Genomic DNA, 13,150 nt, shown 5'->3' on the forward strand with positions numbered 1-13,150 from the left:
GTGAAGTTATTGCATTTTAAGTGTCAGTATGTTTCTGTTATCGGTGCGAAAATGAACTTCGAACAAAGAGCCAACCCTAAATTTTGCTTTAAAATTGGTAAATCTTTTACCGAAATGTTTCAATTGATGAAACAAGTTTATGGCGATGATTGCCTATCTCGTAGCAGAGTGCACTAGTGGTTTCAACGTTTTCAAAGTGGTCTTAAGGACCTAAATGATGATGGGTCTATCAAAATCTGTGATCACCAGAGAGTCCATCGAAACTGTGCGTGAATTCATCAAAAATTAGTCGAAATCATCATTGAAATTCATGGAAACGGAATTGAACATCTGCTGATTTATCGCATTTTGAGCGTATCAAGCCAGGTAGTCATGAGTAGGACTCTGCTGGCTCTGCTAGTGAAGATAAGAAGGCTACATATTGCTATAAGGAATACCATAATGAATAATTGTTAATGAAAAAAATTTTAAGAAAAACTTGAAGATTTTGACTCACAACTTCAATGAGTTTTTTGTGAAAAGTCGATGCGTCCTTAAATAATTGCAGGGAATGGTGCCGTGCTGATCATTGGCCACATATTAATATAGATCCTTACAGGGTGGACTGTGTGATTTGAGAGCAGTATTCGAGAACGCTAATCATTTAATCAAACACTTTGGTGATATCTAATAAAAATGTTCAGTTGCCCGATACCCCAAACCCCTCTTAAGGGTTGTCATACAAAGTGAATAACTTGTTAAGCTTCTTTAGACATGTAAGTAACGAATTGATTGGTCTTCCGAATAATATTAGCAAATGACGGGTATACGTGAAAGGAAAATAATGTAATTTTCTTGCATTTTTTTAAAGAAATTATTATAAGCACAACCCTGCGTTTATGTTTGTATGTTTATTTCAAAGCATCGATTTCCTCCAATGGAACGAATTGCAAAAGCCATTTGATATTTAAATGTGAAATATGTTTTACTACCAATTGCTTTATTACAAATGGTTTCACATTAAAAAATTATGAGCGCGAGAACAAGTAAGCGCAGTATGGGCGCATTAGGGTAGTTCTTGTAAATATCAAAAAAATACTATTCATGGTTTTATATTTTAATTTAGCTTAAAAAAACTAAGCAAATCTATAAATAATCTACAAATGTATGTATTAGGGTGGTTCTTAAGAAATCAATTATAAGGCATATTTCAGACTCTCTTCCAAAAAAATCTTAAGCACTAAGTTAAGATATGTAACCACAATTTGACACTGCGGATCACAGTAGCAGGGAATAGCAAATTTCTATTACATTCTAAAGTCACAGTGCAAAAAAGGCCAAAATCGGATTAAAGCCACGCCTAATTGCCATATCACATAATTTTTAATTCAATTTGAAACTTTCACTTTTCAGTATGCAAATCAAGAATAAATTAATTTATCAGAATGAAACTTTTCCAAATTAGTGTACTTTAGATGTGCCATTTTATTACTCAAAACTGCTGAAGATGCCAGGTACTGTATATGTGGGCCCAGAGCTTGTCGTTAACTTTTTACCGAAAATATCGGTTAATGTATGGAATATACAACTGAAATTCAGAGAGACTCCTTTCCTGATAGTAGTATTATATATTTCCGTATCAAAAATGAATTGAATCCCTAGTCCCCTATGTCTAATTTAAATATCACATTTGGTATGATCCTAAAAACATATTAAAATTTTATTAATTATTTAATAGTACTATTCCGGAAATAAACAATTTTAATTTTTTTAATTTTACTTCTTCAGAAAGAATATTTATTCTAGACTGCACTAATTGGGTTGTCTTAAAAACAACCCCATAGGGTAGGTTAGGTTATACTGACCGGCTGCCGCGTTGTACAAAGACCTACCTGTCCTTAGCAAAGCCAGATGCAGCTTCAGTTTAATTTTTCCTGAATTAGGAGTCATACAGGACGTCAAGAGCGACTTGATAACTAATTCTGAAACTTCATCTAATCCATTGAAGTGTGAAGCTTCTAGCTTTCTAAGACGAGTTCTAGATAAGGCTGCACAGTAGCGTAGAAGAAGTCCAGCGATTTTCTCTTGCCTACTTCCATACATTTTCTGCATGTATCGTAGTTGCTTCCGACTCACAGATAATGTCAGCAAATTGTGACCTGCCATAAGGCCAACTTTTCTAGGTTCAATAAATCTACTTCAACAGTTTTCTAGCCACATTTAAGTCCTCCCCTAATGCACATAAATATAAAAGACATAGAAAATGTATATTCATACTTACACACATGACAAATTGAGGTGGATAGTCTTAGGTTCATGCGCGCAAGAGCATCCCAAAGACACCGAGTCAAAGATACGCGTACAGTAAGAAATAAATAAAAAGTATTGTTGTAAATCATAACAAGCGTGCAATAATTTCCAAGCAGCAAGAAGCAATGCCATTAAAATACGCAGCAACAACAACAATGCGTGTAATATAAAAGCAATAGCTGAAGAAATATAAAAAAGTAATCATAATACTAGTAGTTGAGCTATGAAAAGTGCCGTTCGAGGTGCGTAAGAATATGTCGATGGCTAGGATAATGGCAGGATAGCGGGAGTAAAGGCGCGCAATAACACATGAGTCGGCGTTTACACTTTCAACATAGCCATTAACCTAAGACAAATGCGGCAGAGGGTGGCAGCAGACAAGAAGACACGGTTGCACAGACACACACATACAAAAGTGTTTATGGGGTTTTATATGCGCTGCAGCGCGCGGCAAAAAAAAAAATTAATGATACTTGGTGAGATTTATGTTGCGCCATTTTAATTTTTATTGGAAAATTTGCGTGCTGCTACGCGGTGTCTCCACCATCTAACTATATTTTATAGAACTCCAGCGCATCTGAGCGCGCTGCTGTTGCATGCAACCATAAATTGTGGTGTCGCGTCGGCTGATGCGTTACTTGTTGCTTTCGCGCCATTCGTCCAAGTTAATGCGTATCTATAAATGTTATTGCGCTTGTTAGCAAGCGATAAAATGTGTGGGCGTGCTGCGGAGGCGAAAGTGTGAAGTACGTGAAACCATTTGATGAGTGGTAGTGGGTTGGGAATCTGGGAAATTTAGCGAAGTTGCAAAATAAAGTTTTGAATAGTTTCTAATGCAGTTTTTGTGAAAGAAGACTGAGGATCAAACACTGACCTTTTTCGAGTTGGAAAATTCAAAGATAAAGTATAGAAACGTCGCAGATGCTATAAAGTATGCATATGTACATAAGTAATCAGCGTTTTGAGCAAAATCCATTCGGCCATGTTGGAACTGAAAATTTTCACACGTTCTTTTGCTCTTCTGGAGAAGATCCTGGAAGGTGAAATTCTACAAATTAGTCTCTATCAAGCAAGGGCAGCTTCCGCCAATATCCTGCTTCAACTGGGAACAGACGGAGACGACGCTGCCTTTATTCAGGAGCTGTGGCTGAGTAGCAATGGTGACAGTAAGCTCAAAGCAGGTCTAGGTGTGCATTATTTCACTAGCAGTAGCATCAAGCTACTTCCATATGAAACATGTCTGGGTGCTTGGCTACAACGAAATCAACGGAAATTGTAAAGCCGATGAATTTGCAAGAAAAGACACGGGGTGAAGGGTTTCCCCTGTCTTCGTTTCGTGCACTCGGGCGATGGACCAATTGGCTTCTATCATTAAGATGGGAACGAGCAGGGGTTTCCGGTGTCTTGGGCACTCGATCGCTGGACCAACTGGCTTCCCGCGAGCTTGCCAAGCGTTGTTTAGCAATCAGCACTCGTGGGTTTACGAAAGCATTGTGAACCATAGTGAAACATAAAAGTTTCATTGAACTGTTAGTGCTTAACAAAGCTCACATCGCCGTAATGATAGACATTCTAACTGGATCCTATCCCATTGGCACTCACGCAGTAGACCTAAAGATTTTGCAGTGCGCAACTTGTCAAAGTTGCAATGAGGAAAATGAGGTGTCCGGTGTTCTTGGTTGTCATACTTACTACAAACCTGGTGATTTGGCTGAAATTGATATTGGTCGCTTCAGTGAATTTGTAGCAGCCTCTAGACGTTTGGTCGATATGCGAACGTTTTTTTTCATTCTATCTAAACGTTCTGGGCTTCACAACGGACTTTGGCGATACAAGTCGGATTATTCGTAGTTTTACGCCTATTTCACCCACTAACCTAATCTTACTCTCCAATGGTTCCATGTTGGAACCGCCAATATTGGATCAAAAACTGATCGATAAAAGTCAAGCTTTTGTTTGGAAAACTCTCTGATTTCGCAAATTCGATTTTATTATTAAACTATAAAATACACAAGCATTATACTCATTATCATGCTTGTAGAACGGTTTTAAATTTCAGTGACGACCTCGCCATTTTCGCTAAATTTCTTCTCAGCAAGCATTCTCTTGAATTCTCAAAACATAAATGTGTCTTTTGGATTTACACCGGGCAATACGGTTGATGCAAAAAGCAGGACGGAAATAATGAGGGACTTACAGAGTTTGGTTTCTGTTCGTCGAGAGAGGACTTTACTTCTCAATTGCCTACTCAATCCAAAGTAGCATCTGTTGGCAAGCGTTAGTATGAGTTAGATTTCGAGGCTGACATGGTTGTTGCTGTTAATGCTGGTTCCAAGATAGACGAAATTATCTACATCTTCGAAGTTATGACTGTCAACAGTGACGTGAGTAGTCACGAGGTCACGAGTGCGACGACTGTTTGTTTGATGACAGGAGATAATTTGTCATGCCCTCGTTCACTGCCAGACCCATCTGCTTCGCTTCCTTATACAGTTTGGAGAAAGCAGAATTCACGGCGCGGGTGTTCAGTCCAATGATATCAATATCATTGGCATACGCCTGCCACTCTTATAGAAGATTGTACCTGCTCGATTCAGTTCTACAGCTCGAATTATTTTCTCCAATAGCAGATTGAAGAAGTCGCACAAAAGGGTCCTTCCTGATCCTGACGGAGCTTTTAGTGTTGCTCAACGTCAGTTTACACAGCCGTATTAGTTTTGCAGAGATACCAAATTTAAATATCGCGGCATAAAGGCAGCTTCTTTTCGTGCTGTCAAAAGCAGCGAAAAGGTGGTGTGAATCGATTCTTTTCTCATGGGTCTTTTTCAAGATTTAGCGCATGGTAAATAACTGGTCAGTTGATGATTTTCCAGGCCTAAAACCACACTGTTAAGGTACAATCAGTTTGTTGACGATGGGCTTTAATCTTTCACACAATACGCTCGATAAAACCTTATACACGATGTTGAGGAGGCTTATCCCACGGTAGTTGGTGCAGATTGTGGGGTCTGCCTTTTTGTGGATTATGCAGAGCACACTTAAATTCCACTCATTAGGCATGCTTTCATCCGACCATATTTTGCGAAGATGTTGATGCATGGTCCTTATCAGTTCTTCGCCGCCGTGTTTGATAACGCGGCCGGTAATTTATCGGCCCCCGCAGCTTTGTTGTTCTTCAGACGGGATTGCTATTTGAACTTCTTCATGGTCGGGCAATGGAACGTTTGCTCCGTCGTCATCGATTGGGGAAGTGGGTTTGCTTTCTCCTGGCGTTATGTATTCAGAAGGCTGAAGAAGTGTGCCCTCCATACTCGTTTGTTCGACTCACATTAAATCAATTGATTGACTTGATTTGTGGGTAGTGGCGCCGTCTTGTTGAAAGCATGTCAGAGTTTCACTTAAGTGGATGGATAGTATTTTTATGTTCAATTTCCGAACTTTCTGAAAAATATTCATTTTTGGATTTCGCAATTTCTACTAAAATTGTAAAATTCGCCGTTAGAGCTAATATGAGCTTGAAGCTTTCCTTGAAAATATCTCAAATTTGCACGAACTTCTGCACCTCGCTTATAATTTGGTCTCCTTTTCTCACACTACAGCAAATGTGTTCGTAAGACCCGCTCAGTTACACCCCAAAATTGGCTACCAAACTCAACAAAAGACATTAAACGGTGGGTTAGTTGCATTTTTATACACCATAACTACGCCAGCACACGTCCACCACTCCACCAAACTAATTGGACGCGTCTACTTAGCCAGTTGATGACCGACTGCTCAATTGTGTGTAAACATTTTAGTTTTGTTGTGCAAAATTACCTGTGAACATGAAGTAGTCTGTGTCCAAGAAAAAAAATTGCACGAAAAAATGACCTGATGATAGGTGAGTGGGGGGCGTTAATAGGTCAAAGGCACAACTTGCTGTATTGTCTATAAAAAAAGTCATAAAATTTTATAGTACAACAAAGTGCATGTCTAGTAAGTACAACAACTCAAAATGATAGTTTCTGTAGTGGGTAATGCAAAGGGTCACAGCTGGGGCGGCGGGACGGAAGGGGGTTGTGTGTATGTCTCAGGCAATAAAATCGACTCTAATATCGGGTTGGTCAGTTCGAAATTGGCAAATTGCGCTCGGTCTGTTGTTGGTGGGTGCTTTGTTCGTTGAGTTTCTTGGCACAGCAACAGCTTGTGGTTCGAGGTAAACGACTTTGCGGTGGGGTAGCAAGTAGTCCATAAAAATTAAGCCGCCGTTATGAGACTGGAACACTGTCTGCGGATGCGGAGATCTGCGACAAACACATACACATACATACATATATGTTTTCTAAGCGTTTTATCGCCTGTCTGTCCGCTTGTTCTCCACAACTCTACTTCGTTGTAATTACTTTGGCGCTGCTGTTGCTCCGTCATTATGCGCCTCAATGTTTTCTTCGCGCATTAATCGAAATTGCAACTACACCAACACACAAACAATTGTAGGAAATTTGCTTGTGTGTGAACGCATGACTGCATTGAATAACGATCAAACGCTTTGCATTAATGAAAGAGAAGCAGGAAATGAAGCTGGCTCGGTGGCCATAAAATGTTATCGTCTTAGGGCAGCGTGTAAGGAGTTGATTAAATAGGTAGCCAAACAGTAGAAGTAATTACACGATGACCGCGCAGATAGCGCGGGGTTCAATTAAATTGTATTACAATGGGCGGGGAGAAAGTTGACATCGATACATGAAAGTGTGCTGGCGCGATTTCTATATCTAAATGATTGATGTTGGTGACATATCGAAGCTCAAGCCATAATATTTGCAGCGTTTGACCTCTTAAAGCTGCTGCAAGAAGCAATCACATATACTGATCAAAGTGAGCAGAGCCTTCCCATATAACTGAGTTTAAATTTAGACTCATGATATAAAATAATACTCTTTTTTATCAAACTATTAAAGTTTGCGAAGTAACTTCTTGGTTTTTTGTTTCAGCTCTCGAAGCATATCACATATATCGAACTGCAGAGCTCAGATTACTTGAGACACATCATGCTGAGCTCAAGTTAGTGAGCAAAGAGACTCGATACTCAATTCTCACTCACTAACTTCAGAACCCTCCTTTTAAGTGACTCATGTAATGGGTTTCGATCAAATCAGAGCGAAATGCTGATACGGGAAATTTCTATGCCGAAATATGCAAGGAATGGGGATCACAAGTGGAAAACTGCCTTCATGCAGAGCTCCGTCCACGGAGTATAGTGGTATAGTGAAGGAAGCAACCGAAAGCTCCATTCACGACCAAGCGGGTCAAGGGGGTTGAGTCAGATTATCCCGTATTGGCTGAAGATGTTCGATTATTGATGTCGCCAGCTCCATTGACGATCGCCTTTTGAGTCAATTCTTTAATCGCATATTGGAAGAAAATGTTCGAGTATTACTAACGCAAGTTTTTCACATCGACTAAATAATCCTATGAGTTCGATAAAAACAGTGATCTCACTTGGATAGCCTAGAAGGACAGTCCGTTGCCTTACGTAAAACTCCAACACAATATATCATAAGATCGACAAAGCGCTTCCCAACCTCTCACAAGTTTGTTGAATCGGCTAATGTCAGTTTGGGATGCGTTGTTGTTGTTGCAGCACCATAAAACATTTAATTTCAAGGAATGGTGCTTAGTTGATAGTCCTTGGCCGGATAAAAATTGGGTCCGTTCTGGTTACTCAGACCCGAATATCGAGGGAACGGATAAGTCTCCTGCTTTGCCTAAGATAAAACTGACGACATGTTGGAACCTCAGTCTTGCAAACGCTGAACATGGAGGAAAAAGTGTCAGCATGTTTTCCCCATACCTTTCTCCCTATTACTTTGATAGCTTGTCTGTCTCCGTTAATATTTTTAGCCTGCCTGCTGGACAATGTGCAGTAAGAGCCCTTTGACTACGGCAAGACGCACTTCGCTAAGAGCACGTAGTTCAGAAAATCTCCTGTGTTCTATCTAGGCCAAAGGGTTATTGCAGCTACACAAGAGTGGGTTATCAATCAGCATTTACCAGCGACTCCGCTATGACCAAGTTCCGGGCACCCAAATTAGTTTGCTGATGCTATTTTTAGTGACAACAAACTCTCCTTGACAAGCGAGCTCAGCGCTAATATTGCCGCTCTGCTACTTACCACTTACCTTTCAATATTCCCTCCTAGCTCCGACCCACCCGTGAAAAAGCTCACTATGCTCTTCTCCAGCGACTCTTCCTCATCCATATATCCCACGTCGGTATGTGAGCAGCGAAAACGAATCACGAGCAATACTCAAGTTTTCAGGAATCCAAGGAATAGTGAATTTCGGCGTGTTCTTTTCGGACCTTTTAATATACCAAACCTTTGTGAGGCTTAAAACGCACTTCGTAGCAATGCAACTAACTATTACCTTCCGTATAATTGATATCTGATATGAATCTAAGGTAACATTTGACATCAATTTAAGAAATTACGGTAATAATATATGATAAAGTCTTCTGTAGACACTAACTGGGCTCCAAAAGTTAAGATAGAAAACACCTAAAGATACATCTTACCCCTCATGCATCCAGATAACGCCTTGAACAAATCATAGCTCTGTTAAAGTAGCTAATTTCGACTAGAAATAGGTTCGCCTAGTACCACAAATATGATAGTCTTGGCAGTCATGCGAAATCGGAACAGTCCCAAAGATTTAGAATATTTTACTTCGTCGTCTTTAACAACTGTTAACAAATGTTTACTTCCGTCGTAATGACGTCTACATCTGGGACAAGACGAAACTTGCTGAGAGCAAGCAGTTCAATAAACCTTGTAATACTACTACGGACTACTGGAAGCTTACCAGCGCTCACCGAGCTCAGTAGATCCAGTTAACCTATACGTTAGTAAGCCACGTGAGTGGAGTTCCTGGATCTTTACAGTAATGACATGGATTTTGCAAGTTCTAATAGCTAAATAAGTTACTACATTATCTCAAATGGTTTCAGATTTTATGGATGAAACCATCAACTGAGTGACTTAGAGGAGCTGAGAGAACTAAATAGAAAGACATTTCTCGAGAGGTTGTGGTTGCGGCATTTCGATCTCTTTCGGCGGATTGAAGCTCTTGACTCAAAAGCAAGTCGTTGAAATTCTCACTCGCTTAAAACCAGGTTTAGCCTTGCTTTCCTATATCAACTACATTCGAATGCTATTTTCGTCAAAAGCCCTAAAACAATGAAAATCATTTACATTTAATTAAATACCAATGACAGCACTATTACTCTGGTTTTTGATAGTTTCTTTTTTACAGTCCGTTCGTCTTTTTGTACTTCAAGTCCCAAACAGTCAATTGTTATAACAATAAAAGCCACAAAACTATGCAAAAGTAATGAACTTTTCGCCAACTTCATGGCACCCAACTCAAATTCAAACGCATGTAGTCTGAACCTTTTTCCCGTTACGTCAATAACAAATTAACTGACCAAGCGAAGAAATCAAAAATAACTATGCAAAATACCAAATGAGTGGAATGTGGGACTCCCGCTGTTCAATTCAGTTCACTGACCATAGTATTACGCACCCACCCTTCCGGGTGTAATGCGCCACGCAGAGTTGTATCGAAGATTCCTCGAGAAAATCAGAAAATCACATGAAAAGATTTCAAGGAGATAAGACAAAAGATAAATAAACAACAAAATGCGTTAAGCGCCACGAAGAGCTGAGAACTTGCGAGCTTGGTTAGACATCAAGGGTTAGCTGGTGGAAGCAAGGGTCAGCTAGTGGCAGCAAGGGTCGAGCGGTAGAGATGGTCGACTGGTGGCAGCAAAGCTTTTGCCAGTGAAAGCAAGCGTTTGCCAGTGATGTGTTAAAGGCATAAAACTTATTGGTGTGTGCATATGAGCCGACCCCGACAATGCAAGAAAGTTCGACTGCTCAACTGACAGTTGCAGAAAAGTTTAAACGAAAAATTATAGACACTTCGGTATGTTGTTTACGCACAGCCTGCCAATGTATCCTTTGCATTTCACTGCTCCAGGAATGTGATTTGGGAGTTCGGGCAAAAGAAAGTTATCCATTTAACTATAAGTAACTGTAAATATCAATAACCGGAAGCTGTCTTCACCGGAAGCGTTTGGCATAATTTTCTCAAGCAACTGACCATTACAAACTTCGATATGTCTGGCTGTCAGTCTGACCCTTCGTCTCCGTCTTACTGTTCGTAGTGTTGTCTTCGTATTTTGCTCACTTTTTGGACACCCAAACACAATCAGTATTCATATGTTTACACTGCTTATTGGGCATAAAGAATTCCTTGCCAGCAAACCCTGTCACTTCCCTGCTTGCTGTCCAGCCAAACGCTGAAGGTCATTTACTTTGTGGTTGCCAAGAGTTGTTAGAACTTCAAATTTGTTTTGCTTTTCTTTACTTAAGAAATTTCTCTGTTTTATGTTTTCAACACGCAGCAGTGTAAATACTTGTGGGAAAAATCGTAAAATTTAAGGGTTGGCAATCAAATTAAATGCAAATCGAAAATTGATATTGTGTTGTGTAAAGGATTTAAGATGGTTGAGTTGTAAGAAGTGAGGTGAGAGGAAAAATTTTGTGGGTGAGAGAATTTGTAGAAAATCTCAAGCGACTCCCAAATATCCAAACATATACTATTGTATATAAAAATTTGGCTTTATGAATCCTAATCTATGCTCCAGCGCTCCGAAATCGAATAGGTTTAACGCATAGTACTATTCGCAACAATAAAAAAAATTATTAAGACCTCTCTTTCAAGCTTGCTTTCCACAGAAATCTTTTCCTCAGCTTAACTAAAACCATTCAACTTGGAGTCGCAGTTGCTTAGATTTAAAGCCTATTCTGTTAATTTAAAGCACTGTAATTGTTTGGCTTCAGTGATCTTAAATGATATCGGTAGATGTGACTTAAGTGTGGAAACCCGTCTTAGTCTTCATAGAAATGTTTTTTCATCTTCTTTATGTTCTGTTATGTTATTCTTGGTATAACTATCTAAACGGTTTCGAACGATTGCGCCATGGTTCCCTTCAGATGCCTTCCTCTACCTCATGTCAGCACTATAGAGCCGAAATATTCTCTTCCAAGGCTCTTTGGAGGTATTAATCCTTTCGGACATATCTGTGTAGGCAAGCAAATTCACACGAAACTGTTCAGTGGTTGAATCACACAATCTTGTAGACCACGCCATAGGCTAACGACGCGAGAAATGCGCTCATCAAAAATTTCCTTCAATAAACTGAATGTTTCGTTGGCTATATGGCATGTAGCGCCGTTTTGTTGGAACGAAAGATCGTCAACATACCTCTAATTCTGGCGTGAAAAAGTATTAAATGTAACCTTATATTAACCTCATTTTTAAAAATTATGGGCCATTGATTCCTTCACACCAAACAGCGACTTTTTGAGAATGTAACGGCGTCTCAACAATGGCCTGTGTATTACGTACGCATTTAATCCAAAGTAAATCTTTTCGCAGAAAAAGTCAACTATTTTTGTGTTCATTCACCGAATATGCGACGCGGTTGCGGATTTTGTAGGCTCGCAAAAGTGATATTACTGATGGACTCATATGGGTCTTCTCCGATACTCTGCTCCACAGCAGCATAAGCATCTTCGATACGGCTTCTCTGAGGAAGCGCTTTATCCGCTAGAGTAAACGTGGTGAGAAACAGATTCATGGTTGTTCGAATTACCGACTCTACTAGGCGATTATGATCGTCCAAGGTCGTCCAAGTTAGCGGTGGATTACGGAAAGAATTAACACTACCGAAAATGTACCGAATTATGATGGTCTTAAAACTGAACTTTCAAAAAGCCGAGAGACTATTGATATCCTCACGTCAAAAGTGATTAGAAGAAAGAGTAATATTTTTCTCATTACGAGTTTCCCGACAGATCTCTAACAAACCACCGTGCTTATTTAGGCAAAAAAGTCTTTAAGAGTTTACTTATCAACTTTGCGGAAATAAGCTTCCGTAAGTCGGATAGCAATTAGAGTATAAATATGTTTTTCTTCTTTATTGGCATAGACACCGCTTACACGGCGGTTATCGCCGAGTTTACAACAGCGTTCCAGCCGTTCTTCTTTTTCACTGATGATGCCGAATGAAGATTCTAAGTGTAGGCAGGTCCTTCTTCCCCCGGCGGTTACTGCGTCGAATACTCTCAGAGCTGGAGTATTTTCATCCATTCGGACGACATGACCTAGCCAGCGTAGCCGCTGTCTCTTAATTCGCTGAACTATGTGAATGCCGTCGTATATCTCGTATAGCTTATCGTTCCATCGAATGCGGTATTCTCCGGTGCTAATGCGCAAATGGCTATAAATCATCCACAGAACCTTTCTCTCGAACACTTGTAATGTCGACTCATCATATGTTGCTATCGTCTCTGCCTCTGCACCACATATCAGGACGGGGATGATGGGTGACTTGTAGAGTGTGGTCTTTGTTCGTCGGGAGAGATCTTTACTTCTCAATCGGCTACTCAGTTCAAGTAGCAAGAGTTATTCTGCATTGGATTTCGAGGCTGATGTTGCTGTTGGTGTTAATGCTAGATAGATGAAATTATCTGCGACGAAATTATCTACTGTCAACGGGGACGTGGGAGCCAAGTCGCGAGTGCGACGACTGTTTGCTTGATGATAGGAATTATTTCGCTTTGCCCTTATTCCTTACCAGACCCATTCACTACTAGACTATACCCTACTTCGTTTCTTTGTCCAACTTACAGAAAGCAGAACTAACGGAGAGTCTAAATATAGATGCTATAAAGATAACTCCTTGGTGTTAATAAGACAGAAATCTAGAGTATTTGCACAGTAAGTTTGATTCCTCTATGTTATGTCACAACATATTT

The sequence above is a fragment of the Bactrocera neohumeralis genome, chromosome 5 (genome assembly GCF_024586455.1).
Source record: "Bactrocera neohumeralis isolate Rockhampton chromosome 5, APGP_CSIRO_Bneo_wtdbg2-racon-allhic-juicebox.fasta_v2, whole genome shotgun sequence".
NCBI classification, from domain to species: Eukaryota; Metazoa; Arthropoda; class Insecta; order Diptera; family Tephritidae; genus Bactrocera; species Bactrocera neohumeralis.